Source organism: Sminthopsis crassicaudata, chromosome 3 (genome assembly GCF_048593235.1).
Source record: "Sminthopsis crassicaudata isolate SCR6 chromosome 3, ASM4859323v1, whole genome shotgun sequence".
Taxonomy (NCBI): Eukaryota; Metazoa; Chordata; class Mammalia; order Dasyuromorphia; family Dasyuridae; genus Sminthopsis; species Sminthopsis crassicaudata.
Genome location: NC_133619.1, coordinates 487293428 through 487317125, shown reverse-complemented (window position 1 = coordinate 487317125; position 23698 = coordinate 487293428). Strand labels below are relative to the sequence as shown.

The window sequence follows — 23698 nt, the reverse complement described above, 5'->3', positions numbered from 1 at the left end:
GTCACCTCTTATAAAAGAACAGTGCTCAGAATTAGGGAGCCAAACCTCATTTTCTTTGTGGATCTTGATTGGTCACCCTATAGCCCCCACTCTAGAGGTACTGATATAGGAGATGGCACTTCAGCTAAAACTTAGGTGCAATTCAGAATGCTAAGAGGCAATAGCAAAGGAGAAAAGCAGTTGGGGAAGGGGGTGGGAAAGACAGAAAATTCATGAAGACAGGATTGGGATGTCTTGTAAATTTTGTCTACAGGGAAATAGCAAGTAGGCTATTTTGGCTGAAATGCAGATTGTCTGAAGGAGAGCAATGTATAATAAATAATCCTGAAAAAGTGGGCCAAAGCCAAACAGGGGAAGTTACCTGTCTCCTTCCTACCCCCACTTCCCATTATTATTTCCTAGGGGAGGGGCTATGAAGGAAGTATGCACTTCACCTCTCATTCTTATCTCCTAAACTAGTGCCTTCTTTCTCAGATGGAACATTGTGTGAGGAAGGAAGAAGAACTGCACCATCAGTTATGGGCTACCATCTCCCATGGCTTTTTGCAGCTCCAGGTTGGAGCGGAAGTGCCCCAGTTTAGCACCAAACTCAACTGGCAGATGACTGAGACAAGCAGATGAAAAGTTAGGGCCCATTTACAAACACACATCTCCACATAACAACAGGTTCAAACAGTCAGAGGATCATTGGTTTTACTACAATTTACCAGACAAATCCTTGAGGCTTTCCTTGAAAGGGCTGCCTATTGTATTCTTAGAGGGTGCTACCTTTCATCTAGGGTGTGTGCCTGTGTGCATATGGAAGCATCACCAATCTTACTCAAGACTGCTTGCGCCCTTCCCTTCAAACCTGAGCCCATCTTGAATGAGCCCTCTGTGCCACTTTCCAAGTTCTCAAGTGGGTGGAGAGCTCCTCCCTGCCCTTGTTGGGCCCATCTCCCATCTTCTCTCACGGTGTGTGAAATGGAGGCTGGAGCTCCCTCTACTGTTTCTCCTCTTCCTCCCCATCTGTCCAAAGTTACCAGGGAAACTCAGCTGTCTATTCTCTATATATACCGTCTTTTCATGAATAACAGGGTTAAAAAAGCCTTAATCAACGGGTAACTGGAAGGCTATCGCCCCTTTCAACCCACTTGGTTTTGAATTTTTTAACAAAAATGTTTTTTCTCCAAAAGTTCTGATAAATTCTGGATCTTTCCAAATGGAATAAATGCTCACCATTGGATAAAGATTTAGACATGGAAGAAATCTAGTTCAATGTTCTCACTTAACAGATGAAGAAACTGAATTCCAGAAAGGCTAAGTATCTATTACTTAAGCAACAGAGAGAAGATAATTTACAGAATTTATAAATCCAAATCTTCTGGCTCTAAATCTAGCACTCTTCCGCACTTTGTTGTGCATTAAAATAAGCATCAAGAAAGCAAAAATGGAAAATTAAATGAGATTGGGTAATTCCAACAAGTTCTTCCTGCCAATTTGTTCATTTGAGCAGTTAACAAAAACAAAATTGTCAAAGAGACTGTCAGAAGTTTTTGTGTCATTTTCTCTTCCCTAAAATGGCATTGAGATGGCCTAAAAGTGGCTTGCCAAAGTGAAAGGATCCAGAGAGAAGAAGAAAAGTGTCCCCATTAGACTGTAAGCTCCTTGAGAGCAAGGATTGCCTGTTTTTATTCTTTAATCTGTTTATGCTTGACACACAATAAGTGTTTAATAAATGTTTATTAACCAACTGAGATAATCCATAGCCTGGAAATTAGCCTGGATAATCAAGTGATTAATTTTTAATCTCAAAAATAAGGAATTCACTATTCTGAAATTGCAGTCAGAAGAGTGTTACAGATTTTTCCCTCCTTTCCTCTCTCAAAATGCTGGTGTATGTATGTGAGGAGGGGAAAAGGGGTATTCCTAGCCCTATTACCTGTTGTTACATGGAGGTGTGTAGCCAATTTGTAAATGTGCCCTATGAGTGTAACTGCAGGGCTGAGCTTTCAACAGAAGAGCTCTTCATCTGCTCTGACATTCCAGAAGTCCATGGGCATTATAACGTGTAACCAAGCTGGGCAAAGGGAAACTTGTGATCACTTTTTAAGCTAACCTTTCAAACAATTATTTAGTTTTAATTTTTGCATTTAAAATCATGAAATAATGTAAAACTAGAGGCTATGCCAGTGTAATTTTTCTATATAATTATATGCATGTATATTTTCTGAGTTTGAAAGATACTAGAATATTCTATATAAAAAGTGAAGATATAACAAAAGTTTATTTTTATAGGCATAATTAAAGTTATCAACAATAAGGCCTTAAGCCCAAGAAGACCACTATATCCAACTCCTAACTGATTATGAGCAAAGAATTATTTCATTATAATATTTCCTTTATCCTTTTCTACTTCACTTATAAAATGAATTATTCATTCTTAATATGCTAGAGGATACCAGTCAGTCCTGTGCCATAAAATCATAGCTTCAGATCCAGGAATAATCTTAAAAATCATCTAATCCAACTCCTCCATTTTGAAAATAAGAGAAATTTAAACCCTAAGAGAGAAAGCCTTGCGTAAGGTCACATGCTTAGTTAGCAAGAGAGCTGGAACTCCAACCTACATCTTATTCTAAATTCATTGTTCTTTTTCCCTATGTACATGTCCTCCTCCAGTGGTGCTGTCTAATCTTCTGAGAGTTTGAGTCCCTCTTCCTTGAAGATCTGAAAGGTCAGAATGGCATAGATTTTTAAGTTGAGGGGGACCTGAAGGGTCCTGAAAGATTACATGATTCAAACCCCTCATTATACAGATAAGAAAACTGAGTCTGAAGTGACTTGCTCAGGATCACTCAGTAACAGATTTAGACTTTCAGTCAAAAGTGTTCCTTACATAGGAACAACTCTACTGTCTTTCCTGTAAATGAGCTTTCTAACCAGTCAAGCAAATCTCTATAAAGTATACCCATAGTGTAGTGCACTACACATAATGCTTAGCACTGTACTAGGGGTTCCAAGTCCAGGTCATTCTACAGAGATTATTGCTATCAATCAGTCAACAAACATTTATTAAATGTCTACCACATGCCAAGCACCATACTAGTTATGGAGACACTAATTCAGTTCCTGTTCTCAAGTAAGTGAATTATATACCATTTTGCTGATGAGTCAGCTCCAACCAAAGAAATAAATAACACATGTAGCCTCAAAAATACTAACAACTGGATAAAGAACTGGGAGATGTCTCTTGTTTCAGCTCAAAAGATTAAACTGGCTAAAGACTCCTAGAATCATTGGTTAATACTTTGCAGACTTTCTGGATTTTTCAGACTCTCTAGTATGTTACTGTGATCTAGTTAATTGATTATTATTGTTATTGTTAATAACAACAATAATAAAAACACTGCTATTACTGCTACGTCAATTTTTTTACATTGCATTCTTTGAAATAAAATAATATCAGGGTATAAGTAGAAAGAAACCTCAACTAGTTATGCAATTGTTAACACACGGAAAACAAAACAATAAAAACAATTAAGGCATAAGACTACATGTTCTTGCACCATGCCCTGAAAGTCAATGAATAGGACTGTGCCAAAGTAAAGTGGATAAAGAATCCACCAAAGAAGTCCCTTTAAACACAGCTCCCTACTTCTACTTCCTTGTAGATGGAATTTGGGTACTGTTAGAAGGAACAACTAGAGCATGATCAAGCCATTAGTCAGCAGCTTTCTGCCTGGGCTCCAGTAAAAGCCTCCTCAGATGCCTCTGGGAGGTAGGGCAGTGTTTTGGGCTTCTTAAAAGTTATGCTAGTCCAGGCAGGTTTTCTCATATAGGAGAGTTCTGAGGATGGGCCTGAAAGGACTGTGAAGGGTGTCCTAAAAGTCTTAGAGAAGTTTCATGTTTATAAGCTTTCAACACTGCATACCTACCATACATACATATATATATATACATACATATATATATATATATATATATATGTATATATGTGTGTGTGTGTGTGTGTGTGTGTGTACACATATATACACATATATTTGTTTTACAAACTTTAGGAAGAATGTTTGGCTATGATGTGACAAATTTTTTGGCCACAGCAACCATTAAAGACCATCTAAGAGGCTGAAATCTCTATTGGTTCAAAAGTACCCACATCAATAAAATCACAGATCCCTGAAGTACTGAACTTAAGATGTCTTTCTAGGTCCTCAAAGTTGATGACCCCTGTCTTCAGGGAGCTTGCAAACTAAACTTTATCTTGACCTGACACTTCCCAATACATACCTAGTAAAAATCCTTGACATACAAGGTACATTCCTCAAAAACATTTAGGTCAGGGTCCTTCATATTTTTTGATTCATGGATACTTTTGGTATTCAAGTGAAGCCTTCTCAGAATAACATTTGTAAATGGATAAAATGAATTATATTAAAATAAACTGATCAAAATAATAAATAAACAAGTTTATGGATCCTCAGGTTAAGAACTACTGATTTAAGCAAAACCTTGTAACAGAGTGATTGTGACTGAGAATGCAGTTAATCCTTCTACATCAGAACTATGGGAATTTTGGGGCAGATGACACATAAAGGCCAACAGATAATAAAGAAAAGATTTAGAAACTCAGAAATGCATAAACTATATTCATAGTATTGTGTAATATCAACCTATTTTATCTTTTAATATCATAATAATTCAGACATCTCTGGTGTAAAAGTATGGCCAAAAAACTTAGATTTTCCAGAATGTGGGGACACTATGCCCCTAACCTCAACAATGTGAAAGGAATAACTGTATTCTTAGAATATAATTGGAAAATCAAGACACATGGAAATGATAAGTGATAATAAAGATAAAATAGATAGATAAGGGGAGGAAAGGGAAAATACATTCCATCTAAGGCTGCAGCAGTTATGTAGTAAGAAAGGTATGCTCTAAAGACAAGTAATTATTCTAATCCTAATTATTTAGAATTTTTACTTATATTTTCTCCTGCCTTCTCTCTCTTACTAATCTGTAAATAAATTAATACTGTTAGGATACCCACTTTTCCATCATCCCGTTCTACACTCTCAATCATTCATCAATTTATAAACACACTAAACATTTTGGGAGGTGGGATAAAAAAGGACTCTATCATCACAATTCTACTGTGATATGAAAAAAACATTTTAAATTTCATTAGTACCAGTTGTTTTTAGCTTATAATCATATCTCCCACTTAAAATCCTCTCTTAGGAGTAGCTAATTGGTGCAGTGGATAGAGCACCAGCCCTGGTCAGGAGGATCCAAGTTCAAATCTAGCTTCAGACACTTAACACTTCCAGCTGTATGATCCTGGGCAAAAATAATAATAATAACAATTATAATAATAATAAAATTAAATTAAAATTTAAAAATAAAATTCTTTTTTGGAAGGAAGGAAGAAAGGAAGGAAAAGAAAAAGAAAGGAAGGAAAAAACCACCTAAGCAAAACTAATCAATACAACAACCTTACTGGATGGTATATGTTATATTCCCTATCTGTAATTCCCCTCTACTCTTTTCATGGGAGGGAAGGTGTGATTCATCAGCAGTTCTTTGGAGCCAAAAGTTAGTGATTAAAATTAATCAGTTCACCTTTTAGTTTAAGAATTTCATCACACCAAGACCCCTATCACCCCATATATCCACCTATTTCAATTTTCAATTTATTCATCCTTTTTTTTCCTTCTTCTTTTTCTTCTATTTTCTTTTGCTCTTCACATTAGGTTGTTGTTGTTCAGTCATTTTTCACTTCATGCCCGACTCTTTGTAACCCTATTTAGGGTTTTCTTGGCAAAAATGCTGGAGTGGTTTTCTATTTCTTTCTCCAGCTCATTTTACAAATGAGGAAACTGAGGCAAACGGGATTAAGTGATTTGCCCATGGTCACACAGCCAGGAACTGTGTAAGGCTAGATTTGAAGTCATGAAAAGGAGTCTTCTGCCCAACATTCTGTTTATTTTACTACCTAGCTGCCCTTTTCATTAGGTCATAGCATTTTAAAGCTGGAAGCAGTCTTATGAAATAGGATATTGAGAGCTGCTGAGGTTAAATATATCCATATTAGGGGCTGCAAAGTCAGAATTGGAATACAAGTTTCCTGATTCTCAAGTCATTGCTCTTTTCACTATCTCATCATCTTTTTTTTTTTCCATTCTTTTTTATGACACTCTTCCTGTTTTTCTTCCTAACTTCTCTCCCCCACCTTTTTTTTTTTTTTTGACTAATTCTTGGCTTAAAAAAATCTTCCCTTTTCTTACTTTAGTGCACATCATTCTATTTGAAACCATAATTTTTCCAGCACTTTATGTATGTTTTCCTTGGACAAATGAACCTCTCATGTAGATTCTGTGCCTCTCTTAAACTATGATTCATGAAGAAGCCCATTTGACCTTTACTAATTAGAGGCTAAAGGCTCCCAACTAGCCTCCAAATACAAACCAGGTAGGAAATGTTTTCAAGAGGGGCCATAGAACATTTGTCCAGTATTTTATCCAATATATTGGATATTGGATACAATGCACTGGGGTGCTAGAAAGTACAAAGTCAGAAATGAAACTGTTCCTACTCTTAAGAGTCTTGTTTTCTTTTGAGGGAAAATCACATATAGGAGCTCATGAAAGGATATTAACAAAGAAGCAGCAGCAGAATGGGTATTTGGTAACCATACAGATATATTTTGAATGCCTGATTTTGAACATCTGACTGGCAAGATATCACTGCAATAGCTAACAGTATAGGTGCAGAATTCAAAGCATCTTCTATAAAAGCCAGGCATGAGGTAAATTTGGCTTTTCCCATGGGAAACTAAGTTTCTTCCTTTACAACATATTCATTTAACCTGCTTCTTTCATACTCAGCAAAAGCAAAAACTGCGTCAACTCTATCCTACCCACCACTGCCTTCCAGGTAAAAAGCAAGGCAAACAAACAAAAAACAAACAAACAAACAAACAAAAAAAGCTTTACTTAAAAAAAAAAATACAAGAGGCTGTTGTGCAGCTGTCATGTTATTACTCAGGCACTTGTGGTTAGACCTATTTGATTGCTCTGTCTGATGCTAATGCCTACAAGCCTTTGTAGGGAGAAACACAGATATTTGTACAGAGCAGCACAGAAGCATTTTGTTAACCAGAATATCGATTTGTACACCCTGTCTTAACTAACACAATAAGATGAAGAAATGACTTTAGAACAACTACTCTGTAAAAACATTCCAAAACTGATGGGATAACAGCAATGGGGAATAACTATGACCAGAAGAAACATGACAACTGAGGGACAGAAGTTTCAAGAGAGCCAAAGGCCATTGGATGACAAGTGATGCCCTCTATGAGCAGCAGGCTGCCTAATGCCTAAGAAGGGGCAAACCAGCCCAAGTTTCAAAGTGGATCAAAGCTTCTGAGCCAATAAAAGAAGGAGAGGATAGGAAGGGGAGGAACTTTGAACAGATAACATTATATTAAATTCAACTGCCTTGTAACGTCCCAGAAGCAAACCCATGGGACAATCCAATGGGGCTTTTCTTTCACTCACATTCTCCTCTGCTGCCTCATAACAGGGTGGAGACGACCTCAACTTAACAAAGGCTCTGAGAGCTGGAGAGCAAGTTGTGGCAGGTCTTACACCAGGCAGGAAAGGCTTTGTGCATAAGTCCAACCAGAGATTGCATGTCTGCCGTCTGTGGAGAAGCCTAGCTAAGTTTGGAAAAGTTCATCCCCCAGCTTAGCTAAAGAGTGATGAAACAATTCACAATAAAAGGTATCACAGAGTAAATACAGTAGACCATCTTCTCTAATCTGGAAGCCCTAGATTCAGGGAAGCCCACCTGACTGATAAATGTTGGATGTGTAACCTTTGTACCTCAAATTACTCTCTATGACTATAAATTATGGATAAGTTGCCAGTTCTTCACTGATAGAGGAAGTTTTCATACTTAGAAGGGTCACACCAATGAAATCATATGATCTACTCATATTACCAGCTAAGAATTATAGAATTGTAGGGGGAAAAAAATCATAGACATTAGAGATGGCAAGAATCTTAGAGAACATCTAGTTCTACTATTTCTCAAAACAGACAAACAAACAAACCCATAATGATCATCTATTAGGGCCTAGAAGAAGTAAGCTCTTTTTAAATACAAGAAATCCTCACTCAGGAAGTCCCAGAGCGCTGGCGTCCTGGAATATAGAAGTTAAAATCTTCTACACTTGAGCCTAGTGACTTTAGAATTTCTCTCATCGGACAGTGTAGAACCATAAATAAAAATTTTTTTAAAGATAATGGGGAAAAACTAAATATATTTGTTTCTTTTTCCCTTCCTTGCTTCCCTCCTTCCCTCCCTCTCTCCCTCCCTCTTTCCTTCCTTTCTTCCTTCCTTCCTTCCTTCCAAACAGACTCTCCCTCTCTAGCCTGGCCTGGAAGTTCAGCAGTCACCCCACCCCACTACTTGTAGACATAGAAACTTTGATCACTTCTGTTTCTGCCTAGGTCCTTAGGCAGCCTGGTAGCTCTTGAACTCCTGAAGAGAGGAAGGGGAAAAATGGTGGGAATGGAGAAGTGGTTCAATATATTGGTGTTAAACTTACTATGAAAACCCAATTAGCTACAGCCTTATTGCAACTCAAGACTCCTGAATTTAAGTAATCCACCAGCCTCAGCCTCCCTACAGTAGGGGATTACAGACATGTACCACCACTACACTTTGATTTTTTAAAAGGTATACTTTTATTTGGATGAATGTATAATTCTCTGCCCTGTGGTAAAAGTATAATTATACCTCAATTATTTAAAGAAAAAACCTTTTATGACAAAAAACTTCATGAACCATACCTGTAGAGGTAAGACTACACATTCCAATTCTAACAAAAACCCCTTTGGGCATAGCTTCCCTAAATTCCACCCTCATTACATGTAAATAGGACTAATCCTATGCAAAGTTTTTGTGCTTATTCCTCAGCTCTTCCTTTTTATGCCTCTTCCCTACTCTTCTGAGTTAACTTCCCTACCTCAAGGTATGCCATTACCTACTGCTCTCTACTAACCTAGTAATATCCCCTCTGAAAACAGCAAAAAGAATGATGTCACTTTCTATATTTATGATTAGCATACTACTAGACTTCAGTGGGAGTGAGGTTCAACGCATTAAGTCAGCTGATATTTATTCTTTCAGCCATGCATCTAACTGTGGAATATCTGTAATGGGAATCATTTATCCAAACACATGGAAAGATCTTTCAGGGCATTCCAAGCCTAAAAATTGTAGCTTCCTTACTCATATGTGAAAAACAACAACTAGAATTTGGACTAGCCACTGCTTTTCTGACTAGAATAAAGGAGTCGATATCCCCTTCCTTCCAGCACCACTGCTCACTCCATCCTTCCAGATCAAAGCTGGTTGTCAGGAAACCCGCTGCCATTTTAGTCAAATCACTTAAATTCTATGGGCTTCAGTTTCCACAGCAGTAAGGGAAATAACAATAATTAAGGCTACTTATCTCATGAAGTTGATTCAAAGAAGAGCCCCCTAAAATGTAAAGAAAAACAATCACTCAATCACAAGTATTTGTTCAACAATGAGGATACTTGACCAAAGTATGAAACAAACTCTACCCCAAGGAACAAGTCTCTGGTCATGGCTTTCCTTGATCACAAGAAGTAGATGAAAAGTTATATGAAGAACAAATAAAAAGTTAATAAAAACAAACATATACTGAGTAGTTTAAAATATAAGGTAGTTTTGGAGGGAGGGCACTAGCAATTGGGGAATGTGAAAGACAATGCTTAAGCCTAGTCTTAAAGAAAGGAACTCTATGAGAGAAAGCTTTTCTGTCATGGAGGACAACTAATGCAAAGGCTTGGAGTTAGAAGGATGGAGTATTGTGTAAGAACAGGAAGAAGACCAGTGTGGCTGGATTGCAGTTATGTTCAACAAGGTTGGAACAAAGTGGCCAGACTGTGTGTAGCTTTAAAGCTAAATAGAAAAGTTTTTTATATGATCCTAGAGGCAATAAGAAGCAACTAGAATTGACTAAATTGGGGAGTCTTATGGTCAGATATATGCTTGATAAAAGCATTATTATGGCTGTAGTGTGTGGGATGGATTAGAGAACGAGAGAGACATCAGAGATTTGAGGCAAGGAGTCAATTAGGAGGTTGTTGCAATAATCTAGTCAAGAGGTGATGAGGGACTGAACTAAGGTGGGTAACTATGTGAGCACAAAGAGAAATCAGATGGGAGAAATGCTGGGAGGATAGAAATGGCCAGATTGGTTAACTAATTAGATGTATAAGGTGAGGAGAGGGAGGAGACAGGACAATGCACCAGTTATAAACCTGGGAGACTGAAAGAATGGCAGTTTTCTACCAACATAGGTAAGTTTGAAAGAGAGGAGGTTTGGGCGGGGGGGGGGGGGGGGGGGGGGGGGATATGGTGGAGGTGATAATGAATTCGTTTTGAAGACAATTAGGAACATGGGCATTTACTTTGGCTCAAGTTCTATGCCAATATAAAAAGAGTTGTTATATATGTTTTGATGAATATGGAGCCTTTCTTTTTATTGACTTTTTTGGCATATATATCTAGTAGTGGGATCTTTGAGTCAAAGGATATGACCTATTTTTTAAAGAAGTCTACCACACATACAAAAATGTTTGTAGCAGTCCTTTTTTTGTAGTGGAAAGAGTTGGAAATTGAATAAATGTCTATCAATTAAGTAATGGCTGAATAAATTATGGGACATGAAGGCAATGGAATATTATTGTTCTGTAAGAAATGACAAGTAGGCCAATTTCAGAAAAATCCTGAACTGATGCTGACTGAAGTGAGCAAAACCAATAGAACACTGTACACAATAATAAGAAGATCAGTTTTAATGGACTTGGCTCTTCCCATCAATGTGGTGATTCAAGGCAATTCCAATAGACTTTTAATAGAAAATGTCATCCACATCCAGAGAGAATATGGATTGAAGCACAGTATTTTCATCTTTTGTTTGTTTCTCTTTTTTTCTCATGTTTTTTTTTCCTTGTGGTCTTATTTTTCTTAAACAACATGACAAATATGGAAATATGTTTAAAAGAATTATACATTTTAAAAACATATCAGATTACTTGCTGTCTTGAGGAGGGAGAAGGTGAAGAAGGAAAGGCAAAAAATTTGGAACACAAAGTCTTATAAAAATGAATGTTCAAAACTATATTTGCTGTTTGTGTCAGCCCTTTTTGTAGTGGCAAAAAACTGGAAACTGGGTGCCCATCAACTGGAGAATAGCTGAATAAGTCATGGTATATGAATGTTATAGAATATTTTTCTGTAAGAAACAACCAGCAGGATGATTTCAGAGAGGCTTGGAGAGACTTACATGAACTGATTCTAAGTGAAATGAGCAGAATCAAGAGATCATTATACATGACAATAACAAGATTATATGATGATCAATTCTGATTGGCGTGTTTCTACATTCTTACAAAAATAATCTGTGTGTTAGACTCTAATTTCTAATGCAAAGGATCAATCATTCTTGGACACCTTTTTCTAATATAAGTATCAATGGCTCATGACCCCAAACAGTATTTGGGAATATAAAAATCTGGCTCTTTTCCAACCTCAGCAATATTGAAAGAACTTAGGAAAACATAAAATAGATTTATTTAATGCAATAATGAATACATTAAAAAATTGTAACATAGTTCTTAATTTTTCCTTTAGCAAAATTCTTAGAGAGCTCTATTTCTCTACAGTCAAGACTGCACAGTCAAGTCCCCTGTAAATTCATGGCACTACATCTAATGAAGTCCTATCCACACAACTATAATCACAGTCCTTTTCATTGCTTTACAAGTTTGTGTTCAAGCTTATCTGATGCAGGTATTGATACAGCACTTCTACTCACCCTCTGGCAGATCTGTATGGCTCAGCTCTCTGAAATCTCTGTCATTCCTGTACTCAGTAAACACAGTACCCACAAGATGTGCTGGGTTAGTATTCCTCTCCCTTAAGATCCATCATCAGCTTCTAAATATTCATTGAGTAACACAATACAGATATTCTTATCTCTTTATTTTCGGGTGAGGAAATTGAAGCTGGGAAAAGTTAAGTAACTCATTCAAGATCAAATGATAAGTACCAGGACTAGGATTCAAACTCTGGTCTTCCTGATTCCAAATCCAATACTCTACCCATTATACAACAAAACTGCCCCCAATTCTCACATCTCCAGTGGCATTTCGGACATCTTGAAGTGAGGGTCTGATGGATATCCTCACCTGTCTAGAGCAGTATATCTTACCCCTTAAGCTTCCTCTAACTTTCCTTACTACTGTAGAGGAGGTGTCTGGGATGTTCAGGAAGGACTAGAAGCTCTGGTGTGAGGCTCTCTGAGTCTTTTTTAAAGCTGCTTCTTTATCTTTGGTGTCCCCCTGTTTATCCAACTCTCACCTATGGCTTAGGAGCTGCAGTCTGGGCTGCAGCAGCCATACTCAATAATCTCTCAGCAAACAGGCTAATCCAGGGTTGATGGTAACCCACAGGCCTCAGTCCCACTAATGAGTTACAGGGATGTCTATTCCAAGAATATGAAGACAAAAACTTCCTCTGGCAGAATGGGGAGGGTGAGAACAATTTGTCACAGAGGTCACAAAGGCAGCTGAAGAAAGCACTGAAGACAAGGTCATCCACTACATCCCAGACCATCACTAGCAATTTAAAAAAATAATAATACCTTTTTATTTTTCAAAATACATGCATAGTTTTCAATATTCACCCTGAAAAACCTTATGTTATAAATTTTTCTCCCTTTCCTCCTGCCTCCCCACTAATCTCCTCCTCTAGACAGCAAGCAATTTAATATAGGTTAAACATGTATCACTAGCAGTCTTGACTTTCATCCTGCCACTGGACTTTGATGAGGAAAAGGGATGAAGGTGATGAAGAACAAACAATAATACTATCATCAAGAGTGAATACCACTCTCCCACTCCCTCAGGGTCCCAGCCTAAAAGTCGTCCTAGATCTGCTCCCCCCCATATTCAATCTAATCAAACATCTCTCAGACATGCTCCCTTCTCATCCTTGACACTGCCATCACTCTAGGGCAGGTCTTCATCACCTCATTATGGACTATGCAACAGCCTGTTGACAGGCTGGCCTGCCTCAAGCTTTACTCCCACTACAATCCATTGACCATTCAATTGCTAAAGTGATTTTCCTGAAACACAGGTCCCATCATGCCATCTCCTGATTTCATGAACTCCAGTGGCCTCCTATCACCTTCAGTCACAAATACAAAATGCTGTTTGGCATCCAAAGCCCTTCACAATCTAGCCCACTCCTACTTTTCTAGTCTTCTTATACATTACTCCCCAAAGTGTATTCTTTGAATCAGTGACTCTGGCTTCCTGGATGTTCCATGAACAAAATAGTCTCTCATCTCAGGGTATTTTCTCTTGCTCTTTCCCATGTTTGGAATGCTCTCTCCTCTGTTCTAACTACTAACCTCCTTGGTTTCCTTTAGTCTCAATTAAAATTCCATCTTCCCTTAATTCTAATGTCTTCCGTTAATTATTGACTATCCTACCTGTAATTTCCTTTGTATATATTAGTTTTCATGTTGTTTCCCTCATTAGAAGATAAACTCCTTAAGGTCAGGGACTGTTTTTTGCCCCTTTTGGTATCCCTAGAGCTTATCATGGTGCCTGGCATATTGTTACCGTTCAACTGTGTCTGACTCTTTGTCACCTTGTGGACTTATCTGTGGGATTTTCTTGACAAAGATGCTGGATCAATTTGCTATTTTCTTCTCCAATGTATCCCCATTTTGTTGATGAGGAACTGAAACAAATAAGGATTAAGTGACGTGGCCAGAGTCACACAACTGAGGCCACTTTTGAACTCAGTTTTTCCTAACTCTAGGTCCAGTGCTCTATCCCTTCTTCAGCTTAGCTGCTCCATGTACTCCTGTGCCTTGCACTTAATAATGTTTATTGGTTGAGTGGTATTACCTGTAAAGTATATTAATAAAAAGAGGTATGACTGGAAAAGCTGGTGGGCCAGTCATTCAGTGAGAGAGGAATTAATGAAAACCTACCATGTGCTCACAAAGCACATTGTGGGACTCAGAAAGTCAAGAAATCTAGGGGAAGGCCCTTAGCACACTGAAGGTATGACATGTTAGGGTAAGAGTTACATGTGACTAGAAAGCATAGACAGACTGCATTATGCATTGCATTACTGATGGGAGTAATCACTTTGATAAGCTCATTGATCTATCGACATATCCATCGAAGTACTGAAGAAATGTTGGACAAATAGAAACAGACATTGGCCTGGTCCCAGAGGAAGAAGAAAAGGTCAGGCTGAATAGCATATAGGCAATTGTATAGCACTTATGCTAAACCAGAAACACAATCCCAGAGTTAAAAGGAACTTTTAATCAGGAGCCATCTAATCTAACCCATGACCTAACAAGAATCTCTTTTGCAATATGCCCCAAAAGTGGTCATTTGGCATTTCTCTGAAAACTTCAAGTTAGAACCCACAACTTCCCAGCATAGAATATTCTACATTTGGACAGCTTTGGTTGCTGGAAGTTTTTCCCTGACAATAAGCCTAATTAGCTTCTTTGCAATTTCTATATACTGTTCTACATGTAGTATAACCAAAAAACTAAAAAGGCAAACAGAAAATAGAGGGAAATAACTCCAAAGTAAAATATGCTATGAAAAAACCAATCCTTTTAAAATTTAAAAATGTATATTTTTATTTCAATTTATATAGAAAAGATCATACATGAAGCTGAATTTCTTTAATATATCACATGCTTTAAACTATATATATATATATATGCATATATACACACGTTTATATGTATAATAAATTCAACCTATTATTTTCAAAACAGTATTGCTTATCTGTGCTTCCTTCTGTTTTCCTCTGTACTTTTTGCATCATCATTATAACTTTCCTTACTCTTCAATAATGAAAAACAGGAAAAATTAAGTATAGTAACAAAACAAATCCACACCATGGCAATGACCAAAAAATGTGAGTTTCTCTCCACATAAGTTTTCTTCACGAAGTAGAGAATATGTCCCATCCTACATCCTCTGGAGACATTGTTCATAATTTCTTTGGACAGAGTTCTTAATAAGATCTTTCAAAATTGTTTTTCTTAACAATATAACAAATGTTTATAGCAGCTTTCTTTGTAGTAGAAAGGAATTGGAAATTGAGTGGATATCCATCTGTTAGAGAATGGATTATGCTAAATGAATGTAATGAAATATTGTCTAAAAGAAATAATGAACAGGTTAATTTCAGAAAAGCCTGGAAAGACTTACATGAATTGATGCTGAGGGAAATGAGCAGAACTAGCAGGACATTATACACATTAACAACAAGATTACATAATGGTCAACTGTGATAGACTTGGTTCTTTTCAACAATGCAGTGATTCAAGGCAAGTCCAAAAGACTTGGGATGGAAAATGCTAATCACATTCAGAGAGAGAACTATGGAGAATGAATATGGATTTAAGAACCTTCTTTGTTTTAAATTTTTCTTTCTTGTGTTTTTTTTTTTCCTTTTGGTCTGATTTTTCTTGCATAACATGACAAATACGTAAATGTTTAAAAGGACTGTATGCATTTGACCTATGTCAGATTGCTTGTTGTCTTGGTGAGAGAAGAGGTAAGCAACAGAGAGGGGACAATTTGAAATACTAATTTGAAAATATATTTGGAAATGTGTTTGAAAATAATTTAATATATTTCTTACAAAAATTTATGTTGAAAATTATCTTTACATGTATTTGGAAAAATAAAATACTATTGAGAAAAACAAATACAATATATCAGTTGACATATAAACTTTCTCTTTATTTTGTTCAGTTCACTCTGCATCAGTTCCTACTTACCAGGATTCTCTAAAATCATCTCATTTGTAATTTTTTTTTTTTTCCTGAGGCTGAGGTTAAGTGACTTGCCCAGGCACAGGTAGGAAGTGTTAAGTATCTGAGACCAAATTTGAACTCGGGTCTTCCTGAATTCAGAGCTGGTGCTCTATCCACCTAGCTGCCCCTCATTTGTCATTTCTTATGACACAATATTTGTTATATTAACATATCATTATTTGTTCAGCAATTCCTCACAAATTGAAGAACAATGCCTTGATTTCCAAATGTTTTCTTTTTTTCTCTTTTAAGATCAGGAAGTTTGTTTTGCTTGTGGCTGTTTGCCCTCTGGTATATATATATCCTTCCAGTTAACTTCTTTTTTCCACTGCCATTCCCAATCCTATTTTATTTTCAATTGGCAGGTTTCTATACCAAAGTATGTATGTGCTCCTTCAAACTTTTCCTTCATGTTTGTATACTCTTCTTCTCAAGCACTGAAATTGAGGAAAATAAATTCTATCTCCTTCTATGTTGTTATAGTCATTTCACCTTTATTTTTCTTTCTCCTCTTAAAAACCTTAGATTTGAACCCAACTACCCCCACAAGTCTTTAGATTTTCTTATTTGACTTAGTCAATATCCTTTGAAGACGTTAAGATTCTGAAAGCATATTCGTTTCTTCTCCATTATTAGAATCTATTCTAATTATTCAAATAGAGTTACCTTTCTAAGTTTTCTTGACTCATATTTATATTTCAAAGTTCCAAGTCTGCTCTGGTTTATTCATAAGGAATGCTCAAAAGTAATTTTACTTTACTAAAGGTCAGATTCTGTCTCCTGCAGAAATATATTCTGTTTGTTTGTATGTTTGTTTAACCTTTGGGACACTGTATTCCAAGATCTCCTTGGGATTTATAAAAAAGATTGCCAAATTTTGTTTGCTCCCAATTATAGTTCTTTGATATCTGAACTGCTCCTTTCTGGCAGGTTACAATATTTTTTCTTTGATGTGAAAAGTTTAGATTTTGGTTATTTCATTCCTGAGATTTTTCCTTATAAATTTCTTTCAGGAGGTGATTGGAAGAATCTTTATTTTTTGGTTCCAGCAGATCTAGGATCATTTATAATTTCTTGAAATATATTATTTAACCTTTTTATTTTTAATATGGTTTTCAGAAAGTCTGATGGTTTTTTAAATTATTTCTTCTAAACCTATTTTCAAGATTAGTTGTTTTGTTGACCTTTTGATTTTGTTCTAATACCTACTAATGTCTCACGGAATCACAATTCATGGTATCAAATGATTGCTCTTTGGTCTATTTTAATTTCTGTGGCCTATTTTAATTTTTGGTAAGTCTATCATTTGGGAAAGATTTATCATTTTCTATTCTAAGCTATTTAACTCTCCTTGCAATTATTTCCTGAAAAGTTTTAATTTTATTTATTATCTATTGCTTCATTTCCTCATGTGGTACTTTGGAAAATCAATATTTAGACTGTTGTTCCCCTCTTCTATGTTAGATTTTGGAGCATCTTTGTATCAATTATAATTCCTTAAAGTGGTCTGTGTCTTCTTGGATTTGCTCATCTCTTCAGCCTTAGTTTTTGTGCTGGCCTTTGTTCCAGGACTAGTCTATCCTCTTTTTTGGCTTTTGGGATAGAATTTTTGCTTGGTCTCAAACAATAGCATTCCTTTACTTACTTCTCCACTTGCCAGGATTCCTCTGAAATTTTGAGGTTCAGAAAGCTAGATTTTTTTTTAATAGTTTTTATTTACCAGATATTTGCATGGGTAATTTTACAAAATTGACAATTGCCAAACCATTTGTTCCAATTTTCCCCTCCTCCCCGCCAGATAGCAGGTCGACCAATACATGTTAAATATGTTAGAGTATAAATTAAATACAATATATGTATACATGACCAAACAGTTGTTTTGCTGTACAAAAAGAATCAGACTTTGAAATAGTGTACATTTAGTCTGTGAAGGAAATCCAAAATGCAGACGGACAAAATTAAAGGGATTGGGAATTCTATGTAGTGGTTCACAGTCATCTCCCAGAGTTCTTTCACTGGTGTAGCTGGTTCAGTTCATTACTGCTCTATTGGAACTGATTTGGTTCATCTCATTGTTGGAGAGGGCCACGTCCATTAGAATTGATTATCATATAGTATTGTTGTTGAAGTGTATAATGATCTCCTCCTGGTCCTGCTCATTTCACTCAGCATCAGTTCATGTAAGTCTTTCCAGGCCTCAGAAAGCTAGGAGTCTTTATGGTTATCTCAGGATAGAGTTCTAGAAATCTGAGTTTGAGAGTATATGTCCCAATTTAATGATTATAACCATGCTGTGGGTTTCCAGCTATACTGGAAAAATGGTTACTAACACATATAATTAAAAAGCCTTTATCATAGTGTTTTGTTTTGTTTTTTTGTTGTTTTTTTTTAAAAAAAAGGTCTTTTGGTGGTTGGCTTCCTCAGGGAAAACCTTTATTTATGTTGCCTTATTGTTGTTGTTTTTAAAATTTTAATAATAGCTTTTTATTTTCAAAATATATGCAAAGATAACTAGTTTTCAACATTCACCCTTGAAAAATTCTGTGATCCAAATTTTTCTCCCTCCCTTCTCCCACCTCTCCCCCTCCCCTAGCAAGTAATCCAATATAGGTTAAACTTGTGCAATTCTTCTAAACATATTTCCACATTTATCATGCTGAACAAGAAAAATCAGATCAAAAAGGAAAAAAATGAGAAAGAAAAAAAATCAAGCAACCAATAACAACAATGAAAATATTATGTTGTGATCCACATTCAGTCCCTGCAGTCCTTTCTCTGAATGCAGATAGCTCTCTTCAAGTATGGATTGAGGTGATCCCTATGGTTGAAAAGAGCCAAATCCATCATAGTTTATTATTATGTTGCCTTATGATAGAAAATCTTATGGGCTCCCCATAACCATAACTCTAGACATTCTCTTATGTCATGGGAGACTACAATCTTGTTGCCTGAATGAGGTCCTATTCCTATTCCTTTTGAGTTTTTGATATTTTTTTTTTGCACAGTTCTAGGGTAGAAGAAATCATTAAGTAAAGTTGCTCATTGAATTCCTTGAATGTTATTCATTCTGGTGCTATTTTTAAGGGTTTGTTTTATTTAATTTTGTAGAGTGAAGATGTGAGCAGGGGATTACCTTTTTCCATCATTTATGTAGACATTTTGGCTAGAAAAAGAAGCTATTTTAACTGGAAGACAAAGAATATGGTGCTATGAATTACCTATGGCTCTTTCGCTATAATAAATGATGGGGGTTGACAGAAAAGACTCAACAAAACCCAAATGGCAATATTCCTGAGGAAGAAGTGAGGTACAGAGTGGTTCTGAGGGGAAGAATACACAAAACTAATCTATGAGTAGCATCTTTGTCATAATTTTTTTCTTAAGCCTTTTATATTTACACTTTTCAAGAACAATTAACTAACCAATATCTATACTTGCCTTTTAAAGGATTGAGGATTGTGTTTATTTTTTAAATAAAATTTTCAAGCAGGGTTTCTTAAGCTGAAGGAACAATAAACTTGCTTTTTAAAGATTTGATAACCATATTTCAATATAAATTATTTCCTTAGTAATCCTATATGTTTTATTTTAAAATATTCATGTGTCTAGATATTGGCAATGCTCTCATTGTCTCTTTCCCTTCTTCTGCCTTAGCATTTTGCTGTTGGATGTATTCCAGGTTAGTGATCGCCTGAGGTGGAGTCCACTTCAAACATTTCAAACATTTATCTAATAACAGAAAAAAAAAAAAAAACTTCTAAAATAACCTCACCTTCCTACTATCTGTAAAAGACTGCCCTGAACAAGCTTTCTCATGCTTTATCTCTTCCAGCTTTAAATACCTCAAGCCACAAGGTCACTACAGAGCCACTTGCAGAAAGCCCTTTCTCTGATTTGGCTTTGTATGACTGAAACAAATGTTGTCTCTTTCCCCTCATTCCTCTGGCTTCATTTTGATCCTCTGTTTCTTCTTGATATTAGGTCTCTAAACAATTGGCAGGCAAAATTTATTTTGTTTATTAGTTTTTGAGAAGCTAATAAATAACCTGGGGCTATCTATATATTTATGGAGAGGTCAAGGTACCAAGCACCCTGACATGTATGCAGTTTATTATGAAAAAAAGAAGAAAAGCCTCCTCTTTTGCCACAAAATAAAAATTAACCAAAATGTTACACAGAATAGAAAAGCTGATCTGAAGATTCCCAGCAAAGCCCCTAGTACTGAGTCTCAATTAGATGCTTTGTACAGAAGCACTGTGGAGCTCAATGGAAGAAGCAATAGTACCTTGTCCTAAAAAGGAGGAAACTGTGGGAGGGAGGGGGAAGAAAAAATAAAGGAGGATGAGTCTTTTCACTTTGGAAGATCCCTCCACCTGGTAGTCTATTTCTCTGTTAAATTAAATCTCCTCTCAAATTCCTCCTTAAATTCCTCTCAAAACCTCTATTTTGAGGAAATGCCAAGCCAGTCCATGCTCATTCCTAAACTGGGCTCCTTCTCCATTCTTCACCCTCCCAAATTCTCCACGTTTCCACATGTGTAAGCCTCCCATCCTACTCCCCAGATTTTCATCTCCCAATTATATACTGTATTCCCCAAATAGAATGTAAACTCCTTGAGGGTAGGGATCATTTCTTTTCTGCTAGTAATGTAGTGGCACTATCGAACAACAGTAAACTCTTGATAAATATGTGTTTACTTGTTGACTTAAACTGGGCTGTGATTTCAAAATATTTGCATTTTAATCTAGTCTTTTGTTACAGGTACTGCTTTGGTAGTCCAAATCAAGACTTAATAATCTCTCTTTTTTTGGTCCAATCTTATCAAGCATTTTATATCTTCTTTTGACATGATTACTATCCAATTACCTTAAATTAATAATATTTGATTCTCCCTCAACTCTATTAATATAGTTAGAACTAATTAATGTTAGAATGTGAGATATAGAATTCAAAAGAAAGAAGCATTAGATATCATCAACTTAGTCCATTTCAGAAGCTGCTATTAATTGACCCTATATCTGCTACTGAGTGATTTCTTCTTTAATAGCTTCTAAACAGCTGGACTCTGAAAAAAACATCTTTTTTTCCTTAAAGTTTGTTGTCAGAACCAAGAAGCTTGTGTTGATACTTATTTTCTGATGGCAGAAAAAAGGAAAATTTCTCTATATTTACTCCTCCTTAGGATCTCAGTTTAAATCCAGTCCTTAGTCTGGATAACTCTTTCCATTTATGGTAGTCCATTTAGGCTGCTAAGGTATGACACTTTCCAATGAATCATAAAAGCATTCAGAGCAGGATATCATGAGAGAAGTTGTGGCAAGGCCATACATACTTGTGTACTGTGCATACTAGATAGAAAAGAGTTTCATGACTGAAGATTCATTTTTACACGATTCCTTAACTCATCAACACTTCTTTGTAACAGCTTTCCAATCTGAGAAAGGTTGGCTACTTTCAACTTCAGCTAGAACATTGTACTGGAAGATTTTATATCACTAATAGAAAAATAACTCACACCTCTAATTTTTTAATCTCGGCGTGTGTGTGTGTGTGTGTGTGTGTGTGTGTGTGTGTGTGTGTGCGCGCGCGCATGTGTGTATATGTGTCTCAATCTCTTTCCCCTTTCTCTTATATAGACACACACACACACATACACTTCTCCATTAAAATATAGTTGAGCTAGGAAGTTTCTTTTCTTTTTGACTGCAGACAACCATGGTATCAAATTTATCTTTAAAGATCAGCCTTTGATCATAGGCTTACCAAAAGGAAAATCTGTCCATCTGCATCTTTGCTTAGGAAATCTAGTGGTTAGACAAGCACATATAATGTTGTTACATAGAATAATTAGTCTAATGGGGAAAACATTACCTGAAGGTGGAGCTATTTAGAAATGTGATTCCCAAATCTCTAGAATATTGTAGCACCCTTTTATTATAAATCCTACTCCTGCCTTGCCAAAAGGCTCATATAACATCATATATGTTAAAAAGTCAAATTTATTTTAAATTATTTGATTTCTAGACAATTTGGTTCCTCAATGCCTTCACAATGATATTCCCTACAGCACAGATCTCCTCTAAACACATTTAGTTCAATCCATCTTTTCTTCTCATTTTTTGTTTTCTTTAGTGTTATTTTAACATCTATTCCAGGTACATAATAAATGTTTATTGATTGATTTATTGATTAAAGTATATCTGGGACTATGATATTAAGCTGCAAGTATGGTAGCTCTACTATCCTTGATAAAGAAAGTAGTTTGGTAAAATGTTTTTTTTGTAAATCTTATCCATTTTTCTTCTGCTTGTAGTCAGTCTACCTTCCATTTTCATCCTTGGATTAAATTAGAATAATTTTGTTTAATTGAGAATCTTGTCACCTCTCTTTTAAATTGATTTTACCCTCCATTGCTTCTCTTTGCTTTAAGAAACAATATTTCTTATTATTGTCTGTCATCCTTTTTCCTAAGAGTCTATAAATTTATATATTTACCTTTGCAAATAGTGCAGCCATCTCTCACCATTTGACAAGCAAGTCCAACATTTGCTAATCAACGAAGATAATCTCTTAGACTACTTTGGTCTCCTAATAGCAGTTAATTTTCATTGATTAAACTTCTGGAAGCAATTAGTATAGTTGGTATCAATGATATTTTAGCTTTCCAATTTTTATTTTCAATTACTTATTTAAATAATTTAAGGTTAAATTGTTTCAATTACTGTATTGCTACAATTTTTTTTAATTAATTCTAACCTGACCTCTGACAAGTCAATGACATGACTACATAATGACAGGTAAAACTCTTTCATCAATAACAAGTTTTTCCTATCCATAAAAACAGTCAATTCATTCTTTATGGTGTTATTTGTTATTCATTTTGTTCAGAGCCTACCAGTTCTTTCCTCTAACAAAGTATTAATGATTAAGAGATAGTAAGTTTCTGTGCATTTTACGAATCTTTGGCCTCTCTCTTTACATCTTCTACGAAACACACACACAGAGATATATATGTACACATATGTATATGTATATTCTGGAAAATGGAACTTGCTCAATTTAACTTTTATTATCTTTGCACTGAAGTCACTAAATATCAGAATACATATTGATTTGATTTGGGAGATCTTTTCAAGTTCTCTATAGAGTTTTTCCTAACATTTTATTTCTAATATTTATGTGTTGCTTGGGAAAAGATATCAAGGAGATAGGAAAAATGTTGGGCTTTATCAGTAACTTCATATATATGCATATATATATGTATACATCCTTATATACATATATATGTCAACTCTTTTATCTATATATAACCTTTATGAGATCACCTATACATAAATTAAGGGCATCCTCTATGAAATAGAAAGAAACAAATGAAGTTCAGCAATGTATATCTTTATCTTTCAGAATTAACTGAAAACTGTAGGAAATATGAGGTTCCCATTTTTCTCATTCCTAATGATTCCCCAAAAAGCAGATGATTTGGTAGGGCAAATAATGCCCCACAGACTTTTTTATAACAAGCTGTCTTCCATGCAAAAACAGAATTTAACAACAGAAATAACCCAGTGCAACAATTTGTTGATAACAAATATAAAATGATGCATAAAACTGAAAGGTGTATCTTTATCAAAAGTATTTGCTATTGTGATGGAACAGATAAAGCCCAGATGAAGTTCAGGATGAAGGTGGACCTCCTGCAAATGAGGTGGTTTTTCAAATGCTTCTAATTTCAGAATG

General features: G+C 35.8%; 1 protein-coding gene across 1 annotated transcript in view; it reads right to left on the bottom strand.

Annotated features, from left to right (window-relative positions):
- The window catches only part of CRYL1 (crystallin lambda 1), a 165063-nt gene that overhangs the window by 16302 nt on the left and 125063 nt on the right, over window positions 1-23698 (bottom strand). The gene's annotated exons all lie outside the window — the stretch shown is intronic.